The 26343-nt window shown below is 48.1% G+C and overlaps 1 protein-coding gene across 10 annotated transcripts in view; it reads left to right on the forward strand.

Annotated features, from left to right (window-relative positions):
* LOC119460722 (plasma membrane calcium-transporting ATPase 2) overlaps positions 1-26343 on the forward strand; it is a 336648-nt gene that overhangs the window by 118425 nt on the left and 191880 nt on the right. Inside the window, exon 1 of one of the 10 annotated variants that reach the window (XM_049673152.1) lies at positions 25949-26250. The exons of the other annotated variants lie outside the window; for them this stretch is intronic. The gene's annotated coding sequence lies outside the window, so the exon portion shown is untranslated. Of the gene's footprint in view, positions 1-25948; positions 26251-26343 lie in introns of those variants that run through there. 10 annotated transcript variants of the gene reach the window in all.

The following is a 26343-nucleotide window of genomic DNA, read 5'->3' on the forward strand; positions in this document are numbered from 1 at the left end:
GCCGAAACACGTATGTTAACGGAGAAACTTTCAAGCAAGCCAAGGATGGCGTCGCGATCAAGCTGTAAATGACAGGTAACCGGGTAGATTACATTACAGTAGATATTAAGAAGGATAAATGGAGTTGTACGGATCAAGTAACGTGTGGAGCAGATGTCCATCGGCTTGTTAAATATAGTGCCAAAGGAATGGCGGCAAAATGTGAGGTATAACGATAACGAAGCTTGCGTACATTTGGTGACATCGGCGGACTCAAGAAACGAGCAAGTAAAGCTTCCAGGGAGAGGCCTTCGTCCTCTGCAGTTAACCCAAAGTTGTCGTTGGTGATAATGATCGTAATGAGTATGATAACGATGATGATGGTGAGTAAATGGAGGAGGAGGATCCTAACTTCTGCGCAGCGCCCGTGTGTTCTTTCCATTTTAAACAATCCTTGTTTTTCTTTTGTTTTCCGGTCTTTCTTCCGGGGTATCGATGACCCCTCTCTCGCGTTTCATTGTCTTGCTTTCTTTTGCTTTGGCTCGAGTAGCCAGCTCGTTAGGACTCGCGAGCTTCCTTCGTCACGCTCGGCAGTTTTTCTTTATTCGCCCCCGTATCGACATCCTCCTCTCGAACGAGGAAGAAAGGAAGGGCAATTGACGAGGACACGCGAAATGAACTGAGTAGATGCGAAGAAATGAAAGAAACAACGAAGCGCCCTCTACGAAGACATGGGCAAAACAAACAGAGCTGTCTGTCTCTCTCTCCCTCTATTCTGCATGGCCGGGGCTATACGCTGGCGTCATTTACGCTGCACCGTTGGCCTGAACTTAATCTTCTCCTCTCCTACGCATTCCCCTTTTCTTTGTTGCCTGGCTCTTACGGTTCTCTAGCCCTCAATTTCTTTTGTCCATTTTCTCGTACGGTTGCTTTTTTTTTTCGTTCCTGTCTGTTGTCCTGATTCTTTTTTTCTTCCTTCCGCTCTGTCCTTATGCGTGTCCTCTTTCTCTTGTGTGAGTGTTTCTATACTGTATTTTTTTTTCTGTTTTCGGCGTACGGATGAGTAGCGCTTTTGCCTGGGTTATTCCCGAGAGTGCGGGTATTCACTGCGAGACCAAACTACACTGCACTAGTTGGGTGCAGTAGTCTGTAACCTACATAAGCTAGTGTAAAACCTATACAAGCCTAGATCACGTACGTAATCGTACGTGGACGTTGCTATTTTCGTGAACGGGGAATGTGTCCGCCGTTTCTTTGTTTCTGCATACATACAGATAATCGAGGTGGTGAATTTGAAGGCCTGTCAACCGTACGAGGCTTCGCCGCGAGGAAAAGTAATAATTGAGAGCTCTATGACCCGTGAGCCGCGTGTGAGAGAACACCCGAATTCTGTTCAAGCAACGGTCACTCGTGACGTCATCGATTCCAACCTGTGACGTAAATATGTACGAAGTAGATTTGACAGTGAACGTTTAGTTCTGTGGATGTCTTTTGTTGCCGCGATAAGTGAAGTAGCTGCGATCAGAAGCGCTAGTGGTAGTGGAGAGTCTCTGGCTTGTCACACCGTATCCGCCGTTCCGTATCAGCCGTTCGGTAATGCTGTTATCCTCTGCCTCGTACGTGCCCAGTTTTGCTGGTTGATAAGATTGCTGGATGGTAAGATCGTACGGTTATGCGGAATAAATTATTAAGTTGTGACGCTGTGTTCGAACCGCGTAGTGCCTTTATTACAATGAGCGACAATGTTCCGCATAGTTGCAGTTGTAAAGGTACCCGCGGCCGCTGAAAGTATACTGTGACGAAACCATAAGAGGCTCGTTTTTTTCTACTGGGAGTATATATATATATATATATATATATATATATATATATATATATATATATATATATATATATATATATATACACGCGAGGCCGAAGCTATCTACAGTCAGGCCGTGGTCAGAGCATATAGCGAGCTATCTACAGTCAGGCCGTGGTCAGAGCATATCACTGTTCTCTCCGATTCTGTTCTCCGACGCTGATCCGTTAATGATGGCTTTGGGTGTCGGCGCAATCTTTATGAAGCTATCATTTGCTCTTTTTAAAGCTATTTTACTGGACCAGAAATGCCGTGTGACATGAAATCGTTTTGATAGTACTGTGGTTAAACGCGTCACCACCAGATGTCACCACTAGCGCGGCTGTTGGCCGATCATATTAATACGTAAGAGGAAATCGACCAAAACCCATTTTCCGACAAAAACGAAAGTTAGAACAGCCTTGTTAATTCAACTTATATTTTCGTTTAGTTTTATGGAATCGCATACGCATGTCTAATACCCTAACAACACCCCGACGTTTAAACGAAAGAAGGCGTGAAAATATTTTCACATTTTACCGTTGTACGAGTCTCAATAATAAAATTAGGGGGCTGAAAAGCGTTGTCTTCTCGTGAGTTGAGATATAAACCCAGCCTAGCCTTGTCGAGTCGTAGTTGAACGTCTGTAGACTCTATTCTGATCTTTATTTGTATAGTGCAGAGCGTGAGGTCACGAAGGGGAGTCTTTCAGTTGCGGTGTAGGCAGAAGGGATGGGCCGTCTCTATTGAGTCACGTGACCTTGAGGGAGTAGACTGGAGCTATGAGAAACACTAATCCTATGACTTTTCTAGGAAGAAACAATTGGCACCACGACAAGTGTTCAAACTCTTTTACCTAAGTTTGTTGTTAGAAGCTGTGGATAATTAAAAAAAAAAAAGACTTATTTGTCAGATGAATTTGCGCACACCCCGTCATACGTGTCTTAGAGATTTTGAACAAAGCGTGTTCCGTTTCCATATTCGTTTACCAAACGTATTTTATCTGTATGTGAGTCCGTACGCTTAATTTATTTGGTGAGGACAAGTGAGGGAAAACAACAGGCGAAAGGCTGAGAGCTTAGCCATATTAAGTATCCGGTTGGCTACTTTGCACAGGGGATTGGGATGAGGACAGAAAATATGAGAAAACAAGGAAAGATTAAAAAAAAAGAAATATTCGTGGAGTAATAGTGAGCTGAGTGAGCTTCGTGTTTTCATCCCTATAACACTGGCTTAACCTTTTTTGGTGCAAAATGTCTTCAAGATTAGTAATTAAGCAGTTTTACGTCGCAAAGGCAATTTTTTGTTGATTAGGGAAGCACTGCAGAAGTGAGACTCCGAAATATATAATTTCGACCAGCCGGGTTTGGTGAACGACCACTGAGACCCAGGTAAAACGAAATTTAAAAGCTTGGTGTGGCCCTTAGCTGATTGGTCGACGCCAGTCATGGCTCCTTCTGTACTGCACTGTTTCAGTGGGACATAGTTCATAATCTCGTCGCCGTTGAGCGCTCGCGTCGTGCTTTGTGAAAGAAGATGAAATGAGCGAGCGAAAAAAAAAATAAAAAGAATAATAGGACTCGACGGCCCGCATAAAACGGCGTGCGCACTCTGAGGAATTCCAGAGCGCCCTTTTTGAGTTTGAAACGCCGCTCGGAAAAAGCCGTAGCTGCTGGTATACCCGGTAAATTTTTGCAGGCTGTGCAATTCTTCTCTTTCTTTGCTCTCTCTCTCTCTCTCTCTCAAACACTTCACGGTTTTGTTTATTTCTTGGTTTACTAGCAGCCGCTTAGACGATCTCGCGGCCGGTCGAGTATTATGTCACATTACTTTCGCACGCTTCATTACTTTCTTTCTGCTCGTGGCATCACGACGCGGGCGATGAAGACGTGAGTACAGAGAGAAGACCTTTGTTATTCACCCGCGTTTCGCTGCCGCCGAGGTATGCGGTGAATTTGTTGAACGTGACACACGGCTGTATGTATGCCGCTCGAGCGGAGCCATTGCGATGGAAAAGAGAGACGCGGTGGCGTGACGTGCGGCTTAAGATAAATCGCTGGCAATGGCGACGTGCAGGGCGCGGGCGGCGAGACTTTATATAAAGGCAGATTGGCCTCTCATCTCGCGTATTCTTGCTTTAGTCTAGTTATCGTAAGTGAGGCCGTTGCTTTCTTTTTAAAGGTGACAGTGCCGAGTAGATGGTCTTCCCGAGTCTCGCGATCTGCTGAAGATCGTCGAGATGTCTGCGTTCTTTCTTGGCTCGTGGAAGGGCGGCCAGTGTGAAGAACACTCGACGCGGACGAGAAAGAAATTAAGAAAAGAAACAAGTATGCAGTCGGCTTGCGCTGGCTAGCCAGCAGTTCATTGCTGGACGTTGTCCTAGGATGGTGTTTGGTCACCATGTGTAGTTTTGCCGAAAGCGAAGCTTGATTCAGTTTTCGAGCCGCTCCCAGAAGGCGAAATGAACGTGCTATGCATAAAGATATCGCAGACCTAGCTGGCAGGAGTTAAGTCACGAATTACTGCATTGCGCGCGAGTCATTGAGACGGGGTCAGCGCGCGTATACAATGGTGCCGCGGGTGTGAGGGCCACTGTAGTTAGTAGCATCGCTTGAAGCATTCGCGCAAATTCTCTTACGTCCTCGAAATCCTAGAGGGAACTTCTGCACTTGTTTGTGTGTTTCGTTTTACAGTGATGGTGCATGTAACATTGAACAGCCGTAATATCCCATACCCTCCCAACAAAATAGAGAGAGAGAGAGAGAGAGAGAGAGAGAGAGAAAGGGAAGCAGGGTCACGCAGAAGCTGTATACAATCTTTGAACCGCACGCAGTCGTTATTAAAAGATTAGAGGCAACAGCGCTAGTGACATCAGGTGTAGTCTGGCTTCATGCTGCGCCCTTAAAAATGACTTCGCTGCACTTTGCAAAGACAGTATACGTTTCTTGTTCGTGCAAGCCATACCAATTCGATTCCATTTAAATTGAGGAAATCATGGGGGAAATGTTTTTTTCTCAATTGAAGTGGGACAGTAGGATTAAACTGCATCAAGGTAGTTCGTATAAAGAAGGAGAATCATGTTTATGTGAAGAAAAATAAAGAACTTGCACTTAAAAAGAAAAAAAAAACTACAGGCGATGGCTACAGCAACGCTAGCTTCAATGAATGGCTTTACTCGAAACAAGGCACATATATGTATACACGCATAAATGAACTAATGCAGTGATGTCATACGCACACCATGTGCCATTAAATAATTGAAGCCTTATATGGAAGTGATAGGGATGGCGTGTGGTCGTGCACTGCAGACCCAGCCTCTGAATTTTCGTTGCTTGTGTAGTCTAACCTTATGAGACTGCGTTTCCCGACACTACCCAGGTTTTATAATCGAGAGACTCTGTTTAATGCCGGCATTGATCAGTGCACGGCGCGCCCAGCCCAGGCAGTATCCAGGCTGGTGAGCTCATCACAGACACATCAGAACGTGGTCTTGGGAGGCACGGCTTTACGAGCTGGCACTGGGAAGCCAACTGGCGACCCTGGAACAGGCCCGGCGAGCCACCTCGGCCAGTGGGGCTCTACAAGAGGGCTCCACCCGAGATTAAGCACACCACTCTTCGTACAATAAAGTTTATTCATCATGACCCTATGATTATTTATTTGTTTATTTATAGCGATGCTTTCTCTAACTGCAGTCGCAACACTGTTTAAGCACGTATTACTTCCAGTGTGACGGCTATCACCACCGAAATGAAGGCAGAAAATGAAGTGGGCTTCTTCCCCAGAAACGGTCTTGTTGTCGAGAAGCCACTTTTCATGGACGCTTTTTTCTTTCTTTTTTTTTTTTTCTTGGGGGGGGGGGGGGGGGGGGGGCTACGTGCGCCTGGAGGGACATATCGCCTGTAAAATCAGTTCGCCGCAAATGGAGACGCCGCTACGCTTGCTGGAACTTTGAACGAATGTGTGGGAAATATCGGGCGCAGGTAATGGTTATTTCTCTACAAGAGGGCTCCACCCGAGATTAACCACACCACTCTTCATGCAATAAAGTTAATTAATTGATTAATTAATTCAAAGCAATATATTCTGTTGTTCGAAAGGGAATAATAACAGTATATTAAACAACTACATTAGCATAACTGGTTTTATCGTCACCGCTTTCATCATTGTTTTAAGCAGCATGTCAAGCACATGGTGTCCTCGCCGCTGATTCATAGACAGTACCTTCGTCACACCGGTAGTTTTTTTTAACATTATTTTTCATATGGCATGACAAAATGTTTCGAAACTGTGTTTTAATGTGCATGCCTGAGAAAGAAGTAGTGTAATACGTCATTACAACTGTATAAGGAGAATGAGTGTGTCTAGCTACCGATAATCAAATTTTAAATGCAATAGCAAGTTAGACATAGTCTTTCTGTGGGTTCTTGAAACCACCTGTCTGAATCGTCTTGTTTGTCATATGTGCCTCCGAGATGTCTGATCACCCAAAATTGTACTTGTGACAGCAGGGTGTCTGTCTATGCTTAGTGTTGGCACTGGTTTGTATCATCTCGACCGAAGCCTGTTATGGCTGATTACCCCAAAAAAGAAAACAAGAAGAAAGCTGACCGAGAAAGGTGCAAAAGTATGCAATGAAATCTTGTAAGCAGCAGCTGTCATTCAACAAGGGCACCCTAGATGGCGCCATAATACCCTGCTACCGTGAACAATCTACCGATGCTTATTATTATTGATATTTGGCTTCTAAGCATAGAAACACACAGGCTGACAAGAAAGAAAAAATAATTCAGAAAGAGCGTTATGATTACAAATGGTGGATATAATGCTCTGTTATATAAAGACTGAATTGAATCGCAACGGCCCGCTTCGCTAGGGCACCTGCATGCTGTCGTTTATTTACTCTCTGTCATTTCTTTAGCCCTGTTGCGAGCTGTACGACTTTCTCTTTGGTTCTTTTTTAGGCACCTATGTGCAAAATGTGAATAATACCATAGCGACAAATCATCGCGCCAATGCGGGACATTCAAATACATACATTCCCATTAAAACGAGAGGGGACTGTGTTTGCCTCATCGCGGAGGATGCTAAACAAGCGTTGCGTAAGGGCACCACTTGGAGCTGTCTATGCCCCGGGCCTTCCACAATGCGTCAGCGTGCGATAGAATTTCGAAAGAATTTCGCGGGCTGTGTCACAAGCAGAAAAGAAAGAAAAGCCTGCGAAAAGAGAAAAAGAGGTAGAAAGTAGTGGGTGGAAGAACGTACTCCTACAACACGTGGCATACCGCAGGCGTCTTTGCATGGACGCGGTGTTGTGAAGTGCAGGGTTCCGCTGGTTGATAAAGGAAATAAAAGTGGAGGACAAAAATTAGAAAGGGACACAGGAGGAAAAACGCTCAAACCCCAACGACCAACGCGACCGTACTTGAGGCGAGCGCGCGGAGCGCCGTGCTTTTGATTCGGGTTAGATGCCTTCCTTTTTTGTTTGTTTCACGTTCTTTGCCGTATATTTTTCTGTCTTTGTTGCAAGCAGCTGGGGAGGGTCGCAATCGCGTTTGCAGCAATTGAATGCTGCCTCTTTTCGGTGCCAGTCCCCCCCCCCCCCCCCCTCCTCGCCCCCCGCCGCGCGCCCCTTTCAGATGTACTGCCGCTACGGTCGTTTCGGCCTTCTGGTCAGAGCTTGGCAATTCGCGAATGTCTCTCTCTGCCTTGAGCCCAGCCTACTATTTCGCGGTTTCGCCCTTGTATTTTCATTTCGATTTTCCTGTACCTTCGCGTTTACTGGCCGCAGCAACACGCCCCCCCCCTCCCCCACTCCCACTCCCCATCCCTCCCTCGCACCCTTTACTTCTGGCCATATCCTACTCCTCTGAACCCTCGCAGCGGCGTTCTAAAGGCTGCAGGGTTCGTCAGCCAATCGTGACAGAGAACGAACCTGCGCGCAGTGTTCTTTCGCGTCGGGCTTTATACACTGCTCGGCACTCTTAACAGCACTTCACCAGATCGGTCTTGTAGTGCGCTTAGAACGGTGATGATTCATTAATCCATCTGCGTAAGCGTGACAAAGTTTCATATGTTACGTTGTGTCGACATAATGGCTCACTGAATTGAAAGCCAAGGTGCGTGCTCCGGCACATGACACTGTCCGCAAGACAGATCAGATGACGCTGATTTGATTTTAACAGCCGTAGCCTCCAAATGAAACTTCACTGATGATAGCCGTGCATGATTTGAGTGTGCTGATTTTAACCCTTCCGCCTGATCAACTCGTTACATAACTGTCCAACTAATTGGTGCCGTACTCTCCGTAACGTTGCATAGCTCGGCGCTAATCGCACGCAGTGTGACAAAGACGCCAAACGTTCTCACCTGTGTCCTGATTGTCCAATCAGGAGAGCCAGGTACGGCCCCTGTTGATCTGGTTTTATTATAGTTACCTTATAAGGACGCTTACCGTTTCATACCAAAGTCCTCGGTTGTGTGCACACATATACAGGAATATTTGCCGCGTGCATGCTACCGCCAGTGTACATGCAATGTCCATGCTCACGCAGGTGAGTGAAGCGGACTTCTCCCCAGAAAGACTCTTATTGAGGCGAAGCCAACCTTGCGAAACGTTTTTTTTTTTTTTTTGACCTAGTCACGCACGCAAGTAGGGCCAGTTTTAGGAGGACTTAACGACAGATGACTCTGTTATTTCGTATTTTATCGAGCAGGTGCAACAGACCAGAAGTCATTGTTTTGCGTGCACGCGCGCATAGAGTGCGCACATTGAATGAACACGGGTATTGAAAGCGCGGGTTTTCTTGCGAGACGAACTATGCCACCTTTGACTCTCGAATAACTCGCAATTATTTGTGAATCCGCTAACAGCTGCAGTGTGGGACGTAAAAAAGCGTATTCTGACTTCTCGCATTTGCGGGAGAAAGACGCGGCAACGCGCACAAAATAATAATAAAAAGAAATGCGAGGTTTGCTTCTAAATGATCACCTGAATGGAGTTATATATAAAGCGGTCGCGCGGAACTTAATTTGCAGCAGTTTATGTGGGTGGGATCGCTATCGCGACAAATTGGCCCAGTATCGCTGCTTCTTTCTTCGACTTCTCTTGATCGTCGCAAAGTTGGTTCCGCGGTATATATATACGCTCTATCTCCTCTAAGGACGCCGGAGGGAGGAGACGTCGTAAACAGCGCGGAAATTCGGGAGGTGAGGCAGAACCGTTAAAGTGCACGAAGCACCTCCAAGAAGAAGCTAGCGGTGCGACGTGTTCCGTAAAAGCCGGCTAGAAGGAGAAAGAGCGATAAGGGGAGTAAGAATTGGGTACTGAAGGGATGAAAGCGAAGTGGGGCGGAGGGGTGGAAAGGGGAAAGGCTGGGTTGTTCACAAACTTGCACGAATAAAAAAAAAAAAAGATCCCAGAAAGAAAAAAAAAAAGATTAACTTTATGTGTCGTCGACAGAGGGCGCACCGAGATACGCCACCGCACTTCGTCAATGGGGAGAGAGATTGTGCGATCTTAGCGCCACCGGAAGTGGGCGTGGCGGGCGGTGGTGGTGGCGTCAAAAGGCGGCGACACCGGAAGCTCAGAGGCGCAGCGCCGCGAGAGTACGTAGAAGCGACGTCGCACGCTGCTTCGAATACACGGTGCGCGTGGACCCGCTCGATACAATTTTTTTTCTTTTTTTTTCGACTTTCATTCCTTGTTTCATTTCGATGTTATTTCGTTTTATATTTCCCTCCACTGCAGCACCTGTGCAGCTGTAGGTCACACGGCGTGCGCGCCGGTAGCGTTCTGGTAGGGTGTGCGTGCTTCTCTCTCTCTCTCTCTCTCTCAGTGCGTGCGTGCGCGCATGTGTGTCTGCGTATACGCCACAGCCGTTGGTGTGCCGGGTCAGACCCTGCAGGCATAGCGCACGGCACAAAAAATGAAGGATAACGCGGGAAGCAGAGGAACTAAAGGAAAAGGAGAAGTAGTGAAGAACAGGGTCACACACACACACACACACACACACACACACACACACACACACACACACACACACACACACACACACACACACACACACACACACACACACACACACACACGCACACACACACACACACACGCACACGCACATACACATACAGAACTAGCGGGAAAGGGAAGGTAGCCGTGAAAAGAGACATCATATATACGAAGAGCCGTTCCTTTCGGGCCGAGCGTAGCGCAACGCCGAAAAACTGCGTCCGCTAGAGTTGGCGTCGCTTCTTTCCACGCTTTGCGTCTTGTTCCTCGTCGTTCCTTCGCCACTTGTTTTCTTTCCTGGTTCTCTCGATTTCGCGTCCGTCTCTTCGTCATTTCGCCCTTTCCTTCTTTTGTTCTCCTTACTTTCCCAGTGCGTCGCTTGGGCGGTTCGCGTGAAATGTCGCGGGGAACGTGATTCTACAGTAGCTATGCGTTATTTCACTGCGCACTCCCCCCTTTTGAAGCTCAGGCCCTCTTCGCTGTGTTCCCTTTTCCCGTCCTCTTCTCTCTTTCTCCTTCATTCCTTGCACTCTCCTTCTTTCGGTCTTTATTTATTTATGCAGGCGAACCGACTGCGAATCCGAGATACTTTATCTCCCTTTGTCACCATCTTTCTTTTCCCACTGTCAGCCCCCCCCCCCCTTTTTTTTTTTCTCGTTGTTTTATTTTTCTCCTTGTTTCTTCTTGGCTACCCTGTCCATACGAAAGTTCTTTCATGACGCCTTTTTTCCTGCGCGCCAGTGCTCTTAGGTATTTCCCTCCTTGAAATACCAACGCGTCCTCCTTCACCTTTTGTCTTATTGAAGTTCCTGAAATACAGTGTCTTTAATCGCCTGCTCAAGAGTCGTTAAATTTAGTATAATTCGGGCTGCGAGATTCCTTTTCTTCATGAAGCCCCGTGTCAGAATTCACCGCTGAATGATTACATGCGGCGTTTGCAAAAGGGGAGTTTGTAACGGTACGATTTTGGAAAAGGGCAATTTGTCATCCGGTGTGGTCCCGAGAAAGCTTTTTTTTTTTTCTGTTCTGGTGGGTGGAGTGTCACTAAAGCTCGCGATATCGCGATCGAATGCCGCCGCATTTTCTAAGCGTGATGCTGACTGGACTTCTTTGGCTTGCACCGCTTATGGCGAGTGATCGGTGTGTTTCTATCGGTCTTTGTAATTTATCTCACCCATCGAAACGGCGTTCAAAACATGTGTTTCTCCCTGCAATTTAGATCTTGATTATAAATATTTTTGCGAGTTCATTAATTTGCAGGACATCATTCATTTCATTTTTCTCAACCTGATAAGCTCGAAAGCTTTCTCCTTCCTTTGTTGTGATTGCTCTCAGATTCATAGCTCCACAGTGACAGTTTAGTAATTCACAGATTTTTTTTTTCAGTAACCTTGTGTCTGCGCCTAATGTGTACCAAGTGTGCCAGTAAACGTTACCTTCGAGCATGTTTTATCATCCGTACATTTCTGCCCACAAATCCACTGTAAGACAGCGATGGATTTCGCCGCATTGTTTGTCTTAAGCAGCTGTTACGTTTGCTCCAACATGCCTTGCAGACGAAGCTTAATTTCTTTACCTTTGTGGCCAGGCTTAAGGCGGAAGCATCGAGGCAATCGTGCTACGTTAGTTCCTCATCTTCAGAGCGTTCCGTTCTCTTCCTTAATCTTGGCTGTGCTCCGTTTTGTGCTGCTTTGAATCGCTCACTCCTTAGCCTCCGCTCGACGAACGCTTGCGTTGCCAGAACAACAGGCTTCAGCCATATGGCTGGTGTTTGGGCTGTATAAATGCTTTTGAAATCTTTGAGGATGACAATGCGTTTATTTGACAACACGTGAATACATCATTGTCATGTTGCTGACGCGAAATGGGACGACATGAGTCACCTGACTAGGTCTAGTACCATGAATCATTTGTAAACAAGCAGACGAAGAATACCAGGAATTTGTACAATATCAACCCGCCGTGGTTGCTCAGTGGCTATGGTGTTGGGCTGCTGAGCACGAGGTCGCGGGATCGAATCCCGGCCACGGCGGCCGCATTTCGATGGGGGCGAAATGCGAAAACACCCGTGTACTTAGATTTAGGTGCACGTTAATGAACCCCATGGGGGGTCCAAATTTCCGGAGTCCTCCACTACAGCGTGCCTCATAATCAGAACTGGTTTTGGCACGTAAAATCCCATAATTTAATTTGTACAGTATCAACATTGTAGAAGACAGATTGCAGCATACAACAAGGTAATGTCGGATTTGTAAGACGAGATATACAGGAAGGTCGTACAGTACATCTGTTAAACAACGAGTTTCACAATGGGGTCAACGAAAGTTGGGGTAATTCATTGTGTAAAAATAAAAAAAAAGAATTGAGAACAATTCTAAGCTGCTTCTTATGTTTTATATCGTGCGGGCTATGTGGTCGGGTTTTGTGTATGCCATAATCCAATCATGTCTTCTTTCACTCAATTTTTCTTCCTGACCTAGCTGTAAGCTTCTCGCGCTAGCTGTTTCTCATTGCCTTCCTTCTTGTTTTCTCTTATGTCGATTTCATTACTTCTCCTTGTTTACCCATTATTCATATTTGCTAGCTAACATTCTGGGACAGCCGGCCCTTTACTGCGCCAACTGCCCATGCTTCGCAGCTAACAAAAAAGACGACGACGACCACCAACGGACTCGGCTCGAAGAAAAGTTCTCTATACCTTGGCGCGGCGCTGCAAGGCAGAAACACCGTGCGGCAGAGAAGCCACGGAGCTTTTTGAGCTACGGAGCGCGCGCCGCCCGCGAAGAAGAGGCTTGACGTTCGCTTCTTGTTCGATTTATTCTGCCCACCCCTCCTACCGATTAAAGGCACTTCTTTCTCTCCTGTCTCGCGCACGCGCCTCGGAACATTCATCTTCCCTCCGCTCCCTCGTGGTTTCTCGTCGCCTTCGTCCTTTTATTGCTTATTTTCGTCTTTTCATTTCCTTCTCCACTTCCTCTCCTCTTCCCTCTGTTTGGCGATCCCTCGCCGTCTCCTCTTCCTCCTCCGCTTCTGTTCCGTTCGATCTCGGCTCCTTCTGCCGCCGGCGACGGGCACGCTTTTGTGTCTCGTCCCGTAACCTCCTCTCTCGTTCCTTCGTTTCGCGCAGCTCCCTCCCTCTCTTCCGCCTTCTCTGCCTCGCTCCACCTTGGCTTGGCGCTCCTCTCTCGGCCGGTAGGTGCCGCGACTTGCGCATCACGTGTTTTACAGTGATAATTTGTTACGGGAACTTCGCAGCTCCGAATCGTGGCGTGGGTTCGTCGTCGTCAAAAAAAGAAAGGCAAATGAAAGGAGGAGGAGGAAATAAGAGAAAGGCAGAAGGCAGGGAGGTTAACCAGGATAACGTCCGGTTGGCTACCCTACACCGGGGGAATGGGAAGAGGGAACACAAAGATGACAGGGAGAGAGAGGAGGGAAGGAAAGAAGAGAAATGAGCGGTTAGTTCGCTGACGCGTGTGTTAGTGCACTAATAGTCACAGACGTTGACACAAGCCCGTCGTCCTCAAGAAGCACAAAAGTGCCTTCACCGCTTTATGGGCCGACGAGCGATGGGGGCGGTGTTCCAGCAGCACCTGCACAGAAAGCGTCCGATTGTCCAGTTTTTTTAGCGCGTTAGCGAGTTCTTGTCTTTCTTGGGCATATCGTGGACAGTGGCACAGCAGGTGGTCAATAGTTTCGTCGGTGCCGCAGACCTCGCATGCTGCACTGAAAGGGGGTGTTAACCAGGTTGTAACCTCGTTTGCTGCCTTACACATAGGCATGGGAAAGTGGGAAAGAAAAAGAATGAACATTCGTCGGCCCTTCTCTTACTGGGAACAGGGGGGCACGCGAAGCTTGTCGTACCCTCAAAATTGGGTGTCGCGTTTCCTGGCCTCGGGGTTCGCTGCCCTTCGTTGACGCTTGGTTTCGGTAAGACGGGCTTTTAACGTGGAATCTGCTGCCAGTGGCGCACCGACGGGGGGGGGGGGGGGGGATTCGGGGGTTGTAACCCCCCCCCCCCCCCTGAGGCCGAGTTAACCCACCCTTTTGTATAACACATTTTCTTTCCTTGCGCCTTTGAGTACTGCAACTAAGATGCAAGAGGCGTAATCGTCTGCGAGTACGCAAAAAGCGCATTTTTTGACAATTTCTCGTGAAGAAATTGAAATTAGTGCTGTTTACATGGTATTGGCAAACTGTCCAAAAACTCATAAAACTGCCAAACGACTGCAGAATCGAAGGAGCCGGGATAGGTGTGGAGCTTATTGGAACCATCGCTTCGGAAATAAGGGGCTCCAAACAAGCACGTCACACCGAGACACCGAAGAAGCGCGAATACCACGAGCAGCATTATTTCACGAGATAGTTGATGCGGTGCGCGGGACATTTATAGATCAGTGCCAAGGGGAAAGACTGTTTAGAAAAGCCGGCGCCAAGCGGTGCAAAATGGTATAAGAAAGAGCTAAGCGCGAAAGCCTGTAGTTCTAAGCAAATTGCTACGGAACAGTTATTTCATTGACCAAAAGCAGGTCTATCATGATTGAAAATACCATGAGGACGATATCGTTATAAATTGGCGCGGGCAGTTCGTTCTGGGCAATGCTACATGCATATGCGCATGTAAATATACCGGTATATAGGTCGTTTCCGGGCTACATAACAATATTGTCTGTATGTTGATACGAATGTTTTCTGCAACAGACATGGTGTGCCCACAGCGTGAGTATTACTGCGTGCAATAATGCGCTAGCTGGCGCTGTTATCGCTTCGCACTTTGGCCGGAACAATTACGACATTTCTTTTTCGCTAGATCGACCCGAGTGTTCCCTTTCTTTTCGGCTCTAACTTCTCTCCGAGTTCAACTCGACACGACGAGAAGTGGGTGTGTCCTCTTTAGCGAGAAAGGCAGGAGTGGACGCTTAGAGAGCGGTGTTCGGAGCCGGAGGGGACAATCGCTGTGCTGGTAGTCGGTGGTGGTGCTGATGCTCTTGCCGCTGGCAATCGCGTTTCTGTCGGTGCTGCTCGTTGCTCCAGTGTGCTCGATCTGCAGGAGACGTCGTCGAACTACCCTCCCTCACCGAAAGGGCGCCCCACACAAACACACACACACACGCGTGCACGCTTAAAGCGGGAGGCAAACGAAGAGGCAGACGAGAGAAAGAATGTGTGGGGTAAAATGAAATGTCAACGGGCGGAGAGTAAGAGATAGCCGGAAAAAGAAAGATAAAGGAGAGGAGGAATAAAGAAAACAAACATTTTCACAACGGCCGACACGGTCCACTTATTGAAGGCGGAGCTGAGTCTCAATGATCGTTATTACGATTTCTTTGGCTACCGGGACGGCGCTTCATCTAGGGGGTCCCTCCTTGCCATCTCTACGAATCCGGACTATCGAACGCTTTTCCTCCGTGTTATCTCCCTTTCTTCCCCCACTTCCCCGACTTGCTGCGGTGCGAGAGCCACGGCCGAGTCGTTCCACGGATGCTGCTGGGTGGAAGTGTTTCGCACAAGTACCGGGGGCGTGATGAAAATGCGAGTGGTGCCGGGGCGGGTTCGGATGTTCTGTGTTCTTGGATGATTAAATGATGCGCGACTCAGCTATGTGGAACAACATTTACGCGGAGAAGTAGAGTGCAGATCCGGCCTAGATGCATTCGTTAGTCTTCGAGGACCTCGGGAGTGGTTTCGCAAAAGGCGTTATGCTTATTTTATAAACTTTATGTATTGACAGATGTATAGAAAGGCTGGTAGTGACTCGAGATTAAAAGAAATATCCGCCAAAAAGTCGGCGCACGTGTGCGCCGTATTGTAATAGAAGAGTGAGCATGCACTGCTGAGCACTCACTCACTCACTCACTCACTCACTCACTCACTCACTCACTCACTCACTCACTCACTCACTCACTCACTCACTCACTCACTCACTCACTCACTCACTCACTCACTCACTCACTCACTCACTCACTCACTCACTCACTCACTCACTCACTCACTCACTCACTCACTCACTCACTCACTCACTCACTAACTAACTAACTAACTAACTAACTAACTAACTAACTACTAACTAACTAACTAACTAACTAACTAACTAACTAACTAACTAACTAACTAACTAACTAAGTAACTAATACCCCTGTCAAGCGGGCAAGTTAAGTGCACTTACGGAGAGTGTCACTCGGTTTAAGTGCACTTTGCCCAATCTAAACGTCGCAAGTGGAGTGTCACTCGCTGCAGAGTCTACTGCGGTCCAAGTGCGTTCACGGAACGCACTTTGCTGGCCGAGTGCGTAGCCTCGTCGCCAGCGGTTTCAATGGTATAAAATGTAATGCATAAAAAAGGACACAGAAGTTCATTTGAGTGGTTGAACAGCTCTTGCACACAAATAATAGCCTAAAACGCGTTCATAGTCTGTTCGAGCAGGATCAAATGCCGCCTCGTCGCACGCCGCTATGTCGTTCTGGATTTGCTAGGCATTTTTCCTGGCTGGCATTGACTTGCCACACTCTTGAATAAAAAATATTTTCGTTTTTTGTTGAAAAAAACATAGATTAAGTTTGTTTTAATTAATAATACAACGTAAGACAATCACTTTTTAGAAGTACTTCTGTTTTTAATCTACGTTTCCACAAAACGCGATCGTAGTCTGTCGCCATTTTTTTTTACTGCGAGTGCACTGTTTTCCCGTTTAGAACTGCGTAGCCTTAAGTGTCACTCAAGGTCCCGAAGTGCACTTCCCGTAAGTGCACTTAACTTGCCCGCTTGACAGGGGTATAACTAACTAACTAACTAACTAACTAACTAACTAACTAACTAACTAACTAACTAACTAACTAACTAACTAACTAACTAACTAACTAACTAACTAACTAACTAACTAACTAACTAACTAACTAACTAACTAACTGATTATCTCACTTAGTCACACGCCTACTCTCTTAGTTGTTTGCTCGCTCACCTACTCACTCAATTCAACAAAAATAAACCACCCGCCCATCCGATTGCCTTTATCTAAGTAGACACTCGTTGAATAACCCCACCAGAATATTACTCAAATGACATGTAACCGGCACCAGCACCTTACACAAGCGCTAAATAATACAAAATATGTTGCTCTTGTTGAGTTGCCGCGAAATTAATAATTAGTTTTACTCTACAATCCTAAGCGACACGAGAGAGAGAGAAAAAAAAATGTGGTTGATCCCTCTTATATAGGAATCGGTATAGAACACGAAAGTGAAACGTGTCTTCACAGAAGTAGTGTAATGTTTATTGCACATTGATATATAATGTCTATTGGTGTTTTGTGGCTAAAGCGCCCTTAGGCGTTGATGCACCCACGCTGACGCCTGGTGGCACGTCTCCTCCATCACGACTACCAACGTCGATGACCATGAGCAACCGTCGTGCATATGGAAGCTGCACTACGCTGCACACGCTAGCACAACGCGAAAGACGAAGCACGTAACTGACACACTAATACAACGCGCAAGACAAAGCACGTAACTGAATCGTCACCGAGTAAAATCAGCGCGTACAGCGCGTCGTAATTGCAGCCTCCGCGATCAACTTCAGAAACATTTTCAGAGCTAATTGCGGAGGCCACGCTCCGCTGTGCTGAGTACGGTGAACGCCACCTAAGTGGCGTTCGTAGTGCTTCTTGATGCCAGCGTCCCTTCGAATGCTGGCATCGAGGCGTCGTAGTGCTGAGACCACCGAAGCGTTCACTGTCGGTGCGCGTTAGTGTCATAATGCAGTACTTCTCTTTTCTGCTCGTAGGTGGCGGCACCGCCCCGAGCAAGAGCGCGGGTACACGGAGGAGTGTTAGATATATAAGGCGCGTCTGTGTAGCTCTCTGCAAATGCGTTTGTGGCGCAATGGGTTAAACGCTCGGCGATCTATCGTCGCGGACCGAGAGGTCGTGGGTTCGATTTCCAAATTTTGCATGTTTGTGGAACTTTTTCTTCTGGTTTCTTTCTTTGTATTATGTTCTATGACGTATTTCCGTGACGGAAATACGTCAGTGAAGTCTTGGTGGACCCCGGCATAAAACACTTTCGTGTTAAAAAAAGAATAACAATTGCCTCATGCACTTAGCGAGGTACAATTACTCTTTCACAAATTTCTATAGAATAACTTCAGGAGGCCAGTTTAAAGCGTGCTAAGAATTACGGCTCTCAGGGTCGTGGTAGCCTTTATTATTCGCGGTTTGGGTTAGAGTAGGTGGCTTTTGAACTTCTTGGCCCGTTATAGTTATCCTGAGCTTCAACGTATATAGTGTAGTACGTCAACGTTCTCGGGCGAATTCCTCGCATGTTGCCCTCGCATACGCATCTCACACCGCTTCTAGAGTCTCCCGCTAAAACCGAGACTACAGAGTAATTTAACGCAAACTAGCGGGAAACGATTACACGCCGTGCGAATGATGCCGACGGCAGGTCTAGTTCTCTACTCTCAACGGCTCGAAGCTCTCGCAGTCAGAGACGATTTTGTCTCCTATCTCTCTTTCTCTCCCCCTCTCCTTTCCCCCATCGAAATCTCCCATATCATCGCCGCTCTAAATTCTAAACTTCGCGGCGGTCACCCGCAACTCGTCCTCTTCTCACAGCTTAACTCGGTTCCGCGACCGCGCGTCTGTACAGGCGCGCGCGCGCTCGGAGCGTGGCCATTAATACGAGCTCCACCGCAATTTGGAGAAGAGGGGAGCGGGGGATGGGGGCCTCTTACCAGGAACACGTGCGACTACGTCGGGAGGCCGCAGCGAATGGCTCGCGCAAGCTCGAGCTTGAGCACGAGAGCAGCGCGTTCGCTATTTTGCGCCTCTCGTGCCATTATCGTCATCATTGGCAATTACGCTCGCGCCCCCTCCAGAACGCGCCCCGCGCTCGGTAGCGGCTGCACACGTTGGGTTCATTTCCTTGCGTTTCACTTTGCTTCATTTTCGGTTTTCGCTTTAACTAGTCCGAAGCATATCTCTTATCCGGACGAGAAAGGCGGAAGCGGAGAAGAAGGAACTGGCCGTGGTCGGGCCTTATTAGGATCGGCAGGAAGTGTTCAAAATCTCGCGTGTCTAGACGGCGGCCTTCGACGTTCGAGGCGCCGGGCACGGGCTGCCTAATTATTTCTCGCCTCGCCCATCTTCCTTTCTTCCTCCCCAACCTCACCCAACGTCTTCTGCCCACTCGCGCTTTTAGAGAAGGCCGCGCAAGCGTGACTCTGCTCTCGGGGATCAACCAGCCTTCTTGAACGGCTACATACTTCGTGCCTATTTTTTAAATCTCTGGCGTGGGTATAGTACTCTCCCGTCTTCCTGACGCCCGCTATCCACTGCAGGGTAGCAAACCGAATTCTCGCGTCAGACCAAGCTCCCGGTCTTTCGTTATCTCTCTTTCTCTCTCTCTGCAGAGACGAACTTCGCTCTCCGCGCGCTTATATAGTGCAAGTGGAACATGACGTTGGTCTCTGCTTCCTGGAGGATCCTGCCAGCTTTTTCCCTCCCGTTATTGTCTCCCATGCTGAGAGACGGAGAGCGCGCGTGGGAGTCCGACTTTTATTTTTCTTCTTTATTTTTTAATTCGCCCGGCCGAGCTTGTTCCTCCGTCGAAACTTTTAAATATCGTCTTTGCCTTGCATGCTTACTTTTCCAAATCGTTTTTCTTTTTTACTTTATTTTTCCCGCGTAGCCCGGCGGCATTCCTCTCGTGGCTTTGAGCCTTGAGGTCACCAGAACGCGGAATAATAAGACCTGAAAAATAAACACGAAGGCGGGCAGTAATTGCGTGGGTGTTACGGGTCACGGCTGAATTAACTTCGCCTTTTCCACCTATATATCTCCTGCACCGACATTCCCAGTGGGCGGGGTCCTGCATAATGTCGCCTGGTACTTTTGCCCGGCGTTGCTTCTCGGTTTCGTACTCGCGAATTTCATGGAGATGTGGGGTATGAACAGTAGTCGCGTGCGTGTTTCGCTGGATTCCGCTACCGTGTAGTACGGTTGATCATCGTCGTGTCTGAAAACTGCAAAGACATGTTTCTTTTACACGATTACTTTTGGAAGAGACTGCGAAATCGTTTACGATGAGCAGCGTGAGATGGCAGGTGTGCTTTTCGTCGTAAGCCGCTTTGCATGAACTGAAATAGAGTGGCCTCTAAGCACACTCGGATGCGTGCAAGCTTATGTAACTCGATCGTAGTTGCTGCGCTATAAAAATAATTTATATGCGCTCTTTTGACTTAGAGCATATGTGTGGGTACTTCGCTGTGAAGGAAGGTATTCTCAACAGGGACAGTTCATATTCGTGAGGCTGGTAACCTCAAATTATCTTCAGTGGAAAGGAAGTACTAAAATGTAAAGTGAAATGTATTGTGCGATCTGTTCGTGTTCATCTAGCGCTATCATGTGGAAGTTCACATTGGTAATGCTCCGAGTACGCGCCGCGGAGGCTTAGCGCGGCTATGATGCTTGCTGCTAAGCACAAGGTTGCGGGATCGAATCCCGGCCACGACGGCCGCATTTCGATGGGGGCAAATAACGCAAAAACGCCCGCCTCGCGTGCATTGGGGGCACGTTAAAGATCCCCTGGTGGTCAAAATTAATCCGGAGTCCCCCACTAAGGCGTGCCTCATAATCAAGTTGTGGTTTTAGGCACGTAAAAACCCAATGTTAAAAGAAAACCAAATGCTCCGGGTGTGTGTTTTCGTTGCCATAAAATGCATGGTTATATGAATGACGTTTAACTCAGGAAGCTATCCTTGTGAGGTGGAGGGGTTATCATGACTCGTGTGATACAGATCGGGCAGAAAAAAAAAACTCTCGGAAAAAGACCTCCGTCTTAGAAAAATAAAAGCAGTGTTGTAAACGTTCCTCAAAGACAGGAACGAAAGCTCGTTCCTCGTTCCTTCCCAATATTGAAACGAGTTTCCGTTACAGGTTCCTTCAATGCGAAAGGAACGCGTTCCAGTTACACTTAGAACATTGGAACGTGTCGTTACATTAACGTTGCATTTGATTAAAAAAATTAAAATATACTGTCGGATAATCCTGAGGCGAAATAAAGTGAGCAATTTAAAACTCACGTCGACCTACGTAAATTATAGGAATTTCAACATTGCCGACAGCAGATTATCTGGAGATAAATAAACCCCCAAAGAAACGCTCCTAGACGAATTTGTTCAGGGAGCACCGCACATACTCCAGCTATGTGTAACTGCAACTTTTGTGCTCGTCTATTCCACACGTATGGCACCTTCCACTTAAGTCTTCAAATGCGCAGTCAGGATACTGCGTTTCAGATGTCCAAATAGAAAGTTACTCACATGCATCAAAATAATTAAATTTCTTGCACAAGAAACCGCATCGAAAGGAACAATACATAGGCGTCTAATGAATGCTGATTCAATATTGCAGTATTAGCGGAATAAAAATGTCCACTTTACATATTCGCAACTTAGTAAAGTCCCTTGTTTGAACTCGGCGAGAGTTGCATCTTGATGTTGGTGTCCGACAGACGAACCCTTTTCTTCGTCAGCACTTCGTTGGTAATGTTGAAGAGCCGTTCCACCGAAGCGCTTGAGGGTACTGCCGTGCTTTACTTGAGGAAAAAGTGGTTCAGTCCCTCGAAGTTCTTCATCTGTGACAGCGGGTAGTCAACTGGTACCAGCAGGTACCGCGAAAGCTCATCCTGTTCCTCGGCTGGAAGGGTTTGGTGCCCGAACGAGAAGACATCTTCGGGCGCGGACGAGGTGAAAACATCTGCGCTGGCTGGTTTGGTCACCACAGCCAACTCTGTCTTTATGTTTATGGTCTACAGGAGGGAACGTCACGTGACAATCTTGAAGCCTAGTCATAGAAAAATATAGTGGAGAACTCACGAAAAAAAAATGCACCATAGTCACAGGACAGGCTAGCGGTAGTTCTTTGCGCCTCACGCGGTCGCCCATCCGCCCTGCATGACGTGCTGTGTACGTGCGTGCGTCTGTTCAATGCCGTGGAACGTTTACAGAAGAAACACCGTTTCCTCTGCCGTTCCTTCGTAAACGTAACGAGTTACCGTTACAGTTCCACCTCCCCTTAGTGGAACGGTGGCGTTCCTCCGTTTCTCCCAAAAGGAACTAGTTCCAGGAACGCCGTTCCGTACGACACTGAATAAAAGTGATATAAAAAAGCTGATAATAATATTTTCAGAGTTTGGATGTTGGTTTCTTCATTTCATTGTTTTCTTTTGCTATTGGTTCTTAGTTCTTTTGTCACTTCTGGCTGAAGAAGCAAGTGGTTAGGCCAACATCGGAGTGCGCTAAATAACAGATGTCCAGGAACAAAGCTACGTTGTCCTTAACTGCTAGAGAGACTGTAAAAAGCAGTGCACGGGCGTAATTGGTTATAGAGACAACAAATTCTGGACCTATCTCGAGAGGCCTTGCGCTAGATTCTTCAAGTTCGTATGATCTTTTTATCACTCGGGAGACGCTTTTATCGTCAAGTTCACCCTCATAACGTCTGTCATTTGTTCTTAGAAGCCGCTCTATATATAAAAAAAGTCTCAGTTTCGTCCGAAAGGCGAAGCATTGATTGTGATAGCAGATTATTAGACAACCATGCGCAGTACGGTTAGTAGTTCTTTAACCGTATAAACTTCTGTAAACGTTCGCTCACTAACTCAATTAACAAGGACGGTGGCACGCGCGTACAAGCAAACACGAGCGCATCTCACTCGATGACGGCGGACACTCGCTGTCAGAATGATGGCGCGATAAAGAGCGGCGAGCGAATTCCCCCGTCGTGGCTGCCTCTCGCTTCAACGCGAACCAGGCGCGCGAGAACGCAGCGAACACGAATCCGTCAGCTATCGCGGGTCGTCTAAGTCTAGAACCCATCGCATATTAGCCTCCAAGCTATGACGCGCGCGGCCGCGCCATACACAGCAACGACCGGAGTAGAAGCGGAGACGCCCCCCCCCCCCCCCCCCCCCCCCCCCTCCGTCCTCCTCTTAGCTCGTGCACTCTCGCCGCCTTCCTCGCTTGCGCGCGCGAGAAGACGCCGCCGCATCAAGCCACCATCCTTCTCGACTCTCCGTCGTGCGCTTTCCCTCGCACCTGCAGCATACGGCGCGCGGCCGCGGCCTTATCGCACTCGCATTTTATGCGGAACCTCACGACGACCCCAACGCCGACGACGGAAATTCGCCTGGAGTGTCCGCATAATTGCTATCGCAATAAAGGTGCTATGTGATTTTTAATTGTGGCGTTTCTTTAATGCGCTGGGCACTATAATGGACAAAGCTTCTCGGGGGAAAAAATAAAAAAAAAAGCTACTGCGCTACATCATATTTTGTGACGAAAAGCGGGAACACGAAACTAGGATGGTGAGTCCAATATATGCTATCGCATAGATAGACTAAGTAGGGGAGTTAGTGTTCAACAACGCATAATGTCCAGGGGCATCCTAAATAATATTGATAGAGCAGTGTATGTAATGTGTAATTTAGTCAGGACGCTGTTATACTTATCATACTCTCCATAACAGTGCAGTACGTGACAAGGACGTACTTATGTTGACCAGTATTCCTGAAGTTAAAAAAAAAAGATGCAAGTGTCGCCGTTAAGTGACGTACGAAGCTTAGCGAAGGCATGTTACCGAGGATATCCGGTGCCACGTCTTGACTTTCTCTCTTGTCCCACCCTGTCGCCATTCTTTGGCTTCTCCTCACACACTCTGATTGTACAGTGAAGCACGCTTCGCAGGTCTGTATTTAAATGGCGAGTTTGAGGGTAGACTAGACAAGGCGGGCAGCAAAAGCTATGTTTTTGTAATTTCTGCACAGATTGCGCATGAGGCAGTGTAAATGAAAGTTTAGAGACAGGTAAATAGTTATGTTTATTAGCTCTCTCAGAACAGTCAAATCACGCCAGAAAAGCAAGCTGCAGCTTTTTGTGGTATCGCGGCTTCTGCATTCACTACGCAATTGAAGCCGACGCGCATGGGGCAATATATTTATTGCGATTTGCCCACTTCTCGCACTTTTTTGTATGCTACAACATTATACTGTTCTGAGCAGACGTTTCTTAGCTTTCTATATATCTGTATAAACCCCAGAGCTGTGTTCGTATCGATACGCTATGCATATGATGCCATTTTAAAGGTATTGCTTCAACCTGTCACGAACGTTTAGTACGCGTACTTCTTTATTTCCTGGCTTTGCGACGTTGTACGCGTGACTGACAGGAAGCTCCTGACAGGGAAATCATGACAGGGAGCTTACCACTGTCGTTGAAAAGAAAATTTACAATAATTGCATTCTACCGGTGCTAACATATGGGGCAGAAACTTGGAGGTTAACAAAGAAGCTCGAGAACAAGTTAAGGACCGCACAAAGAGCGATGGAATGAAAAATGTTAGGCCTAACGTTAAGAGACAGGAAGAGAGCGGTGTGGATCAGAGAACAAACGGGGATAGCCGATATTCTAGTTGACATTTAGCGGAAAAAGTGGAGCTGGGCAGGCCTTGTAATGCGTAGGATGGATAACCGGTGGACCATTAGAGTTACAGAATGGATACCAAGAAAAGGGAAGCGCAGTCGAGGACGGCAGAAAACTAGGTGGAGTGATAAAGTTAGGAAATTTGCAGGCGCAAGTTGGAATCAGCTAGCGCAAGACAGGGGTAATTGGAGATCACAGGGAGAGGCCTTCGTCCTGCGGTGGACATAAATATAGGCTGATGATGATGATGGTGACGCTTAACTGATCTGGTCTCGCTAGGCCCCCGCCAAGCGGGCGAGTGCTTCGGAGAAAGCAAAGTTTTCCCGCTTGGTCTGTTCTGGAACCTGAACCTGCCATGTGACATTTCTATCCATCACTGTGGGCTCAGGTGACTCCCCCCAGCGTACGCCTCGAGCTCGACGACCGCGTTTAAGCTACGGCGAAGCCTGGGCGTGCAACTGTTGGAGAAACCAGAAGTGGTAGAAGGCAAAACACGGCGGGAAGGGGCGAATGAGGAAGCGGTCTGGTGTGAATGGATCAGCTTAGGATGAGTGGTGTTAAACGTATAGAAAACAACACTTGGTCAGATTTGTAGTATCTGCTGTGCCAGCCAGTGTTTAGAGACACTGTACTGGATGAGTAATTTTTGTAGGTTTCTTTGCTACAGAGGAGGAAAACAAGAGGCGAAAGGCAGAGAGGTTAACCAGGTTAAGTGTCCGGTTGGCTACTACAGAAGGAGCTTGTAGGGAACAGTGCATGCTATATCAATGTAACCGTTGTAAGCAGCGCTCTCTTTATCAAAGCGAGATAGTGGTCGCGGAGCATTAGTGGTAAATGTAGTATGCGGGGTATATTTTCTTGTTTCACTAAAACAAAATGCGCCATCACTACGGCAAAGAAACATCGCAATTTACTTGGTAACTTGCGTTGTAACACTTATCTCTAATGTCAGATACTACTGTCTAGACGAGAGCTATAGGGGCTTTTCCCCCTTCGATTTCACAGCCGCACCCCTTATTTGGACAACCAGCACTTCAAGTCGCCGCCGTCTCTTGTGAGCACGTGTTAATATTTTTACTTCGATCTGCCTATGCGCGTGCCACCGCTATGTTGCTAGCAGATGAAATAGCATTTGATTAACTGCGGATGTTAATGGGCGGTTCAGCGTTGGCGACAAGCATTATGATAATGTATGGGGGGGTCTTACAGAATTCACGTTCTAAACACTGCTCGCACCGCGGCAACTTCGTGCGGCCCCGCCTAATCTGAAACCACCTTCCGCCGCACCGCAACGTTTCCAAGCTGGCTCGGCAGCCCCGAGTCAAAGGTGAGGGCTGCAGCTAGCTTGAGCCTTATCGTTCGTGTCAGAACCGGTGGCACAAAACTGGCGGCGGGCGATACAGTGGGAAAATCCCGCGCCTGGTCCAGGCGGTAGCGCTCGTGCGGTGGCAGCAGCCGCCCCGGGGATGGCGTTGGTGGTGGCGAGGCTTATTTTAACATTCCTGGGCGCGACTCTCCCCCTCCTCTGCTCGGTCGAGAAAAAACGAGGGCGAGAGCGGAGGCGGCGAGGGAGCGATTGCCTCGCCCTCTGCCGGCGGCGCGGCGGCGATCCCTCCGTTCCTCGCGCGTATCCCGTCGTGCCCCGGTCGGACAAAGATGGCGGGGCTGGGTGCCCGGGACTGCCGTGCGGACGTCGCCTGGGCGCATCCAGCGCGCCGCGGGCCCCCTTCGGCGGCCAGCTAGGCCCCGCTCACGAGCAGGCCGACGCCCCCCGCGTCCCGCCAGCTACCCCTGGGGCCCCCCCAACCCCCGCGGAGGCACGACGGAAGCCCGCGCTTTTCTCCTGCCCGAGCGACGAGAGCCGCCCCCCTCGTTCCCCCGGAAGAAGCCATTGCGCCCGGGAAGCCTTCTCCAGCAGCGCACGCCGCAGCGCGCAGGCCGAGCTGAGGTGAGAGCCGCGAGCGCGGCGCATGCGCGTCCTCGCGATGCAGCCATGGCTTCCCCCTGCTTCGGTCGGGGTTTACTGGGCCGAGCCGCATGG

This window comes from Dermacentor silvarum, chromosome 8 (genome assembly GCF_013339745.2).
Source record: "Dermacentor silvarum isolate Dsil-2018 chromosome 8, BIME_Dsil_1.4, whole genome shotgun sequence".
Classification (NCBI taxonomy): domain Eukaryota; kingdom Metazoa; phylum Arthropoda; class Arachnida; order Ixodida; family Ixodidae; genus Dermacentor; species Dermacentor silvarum.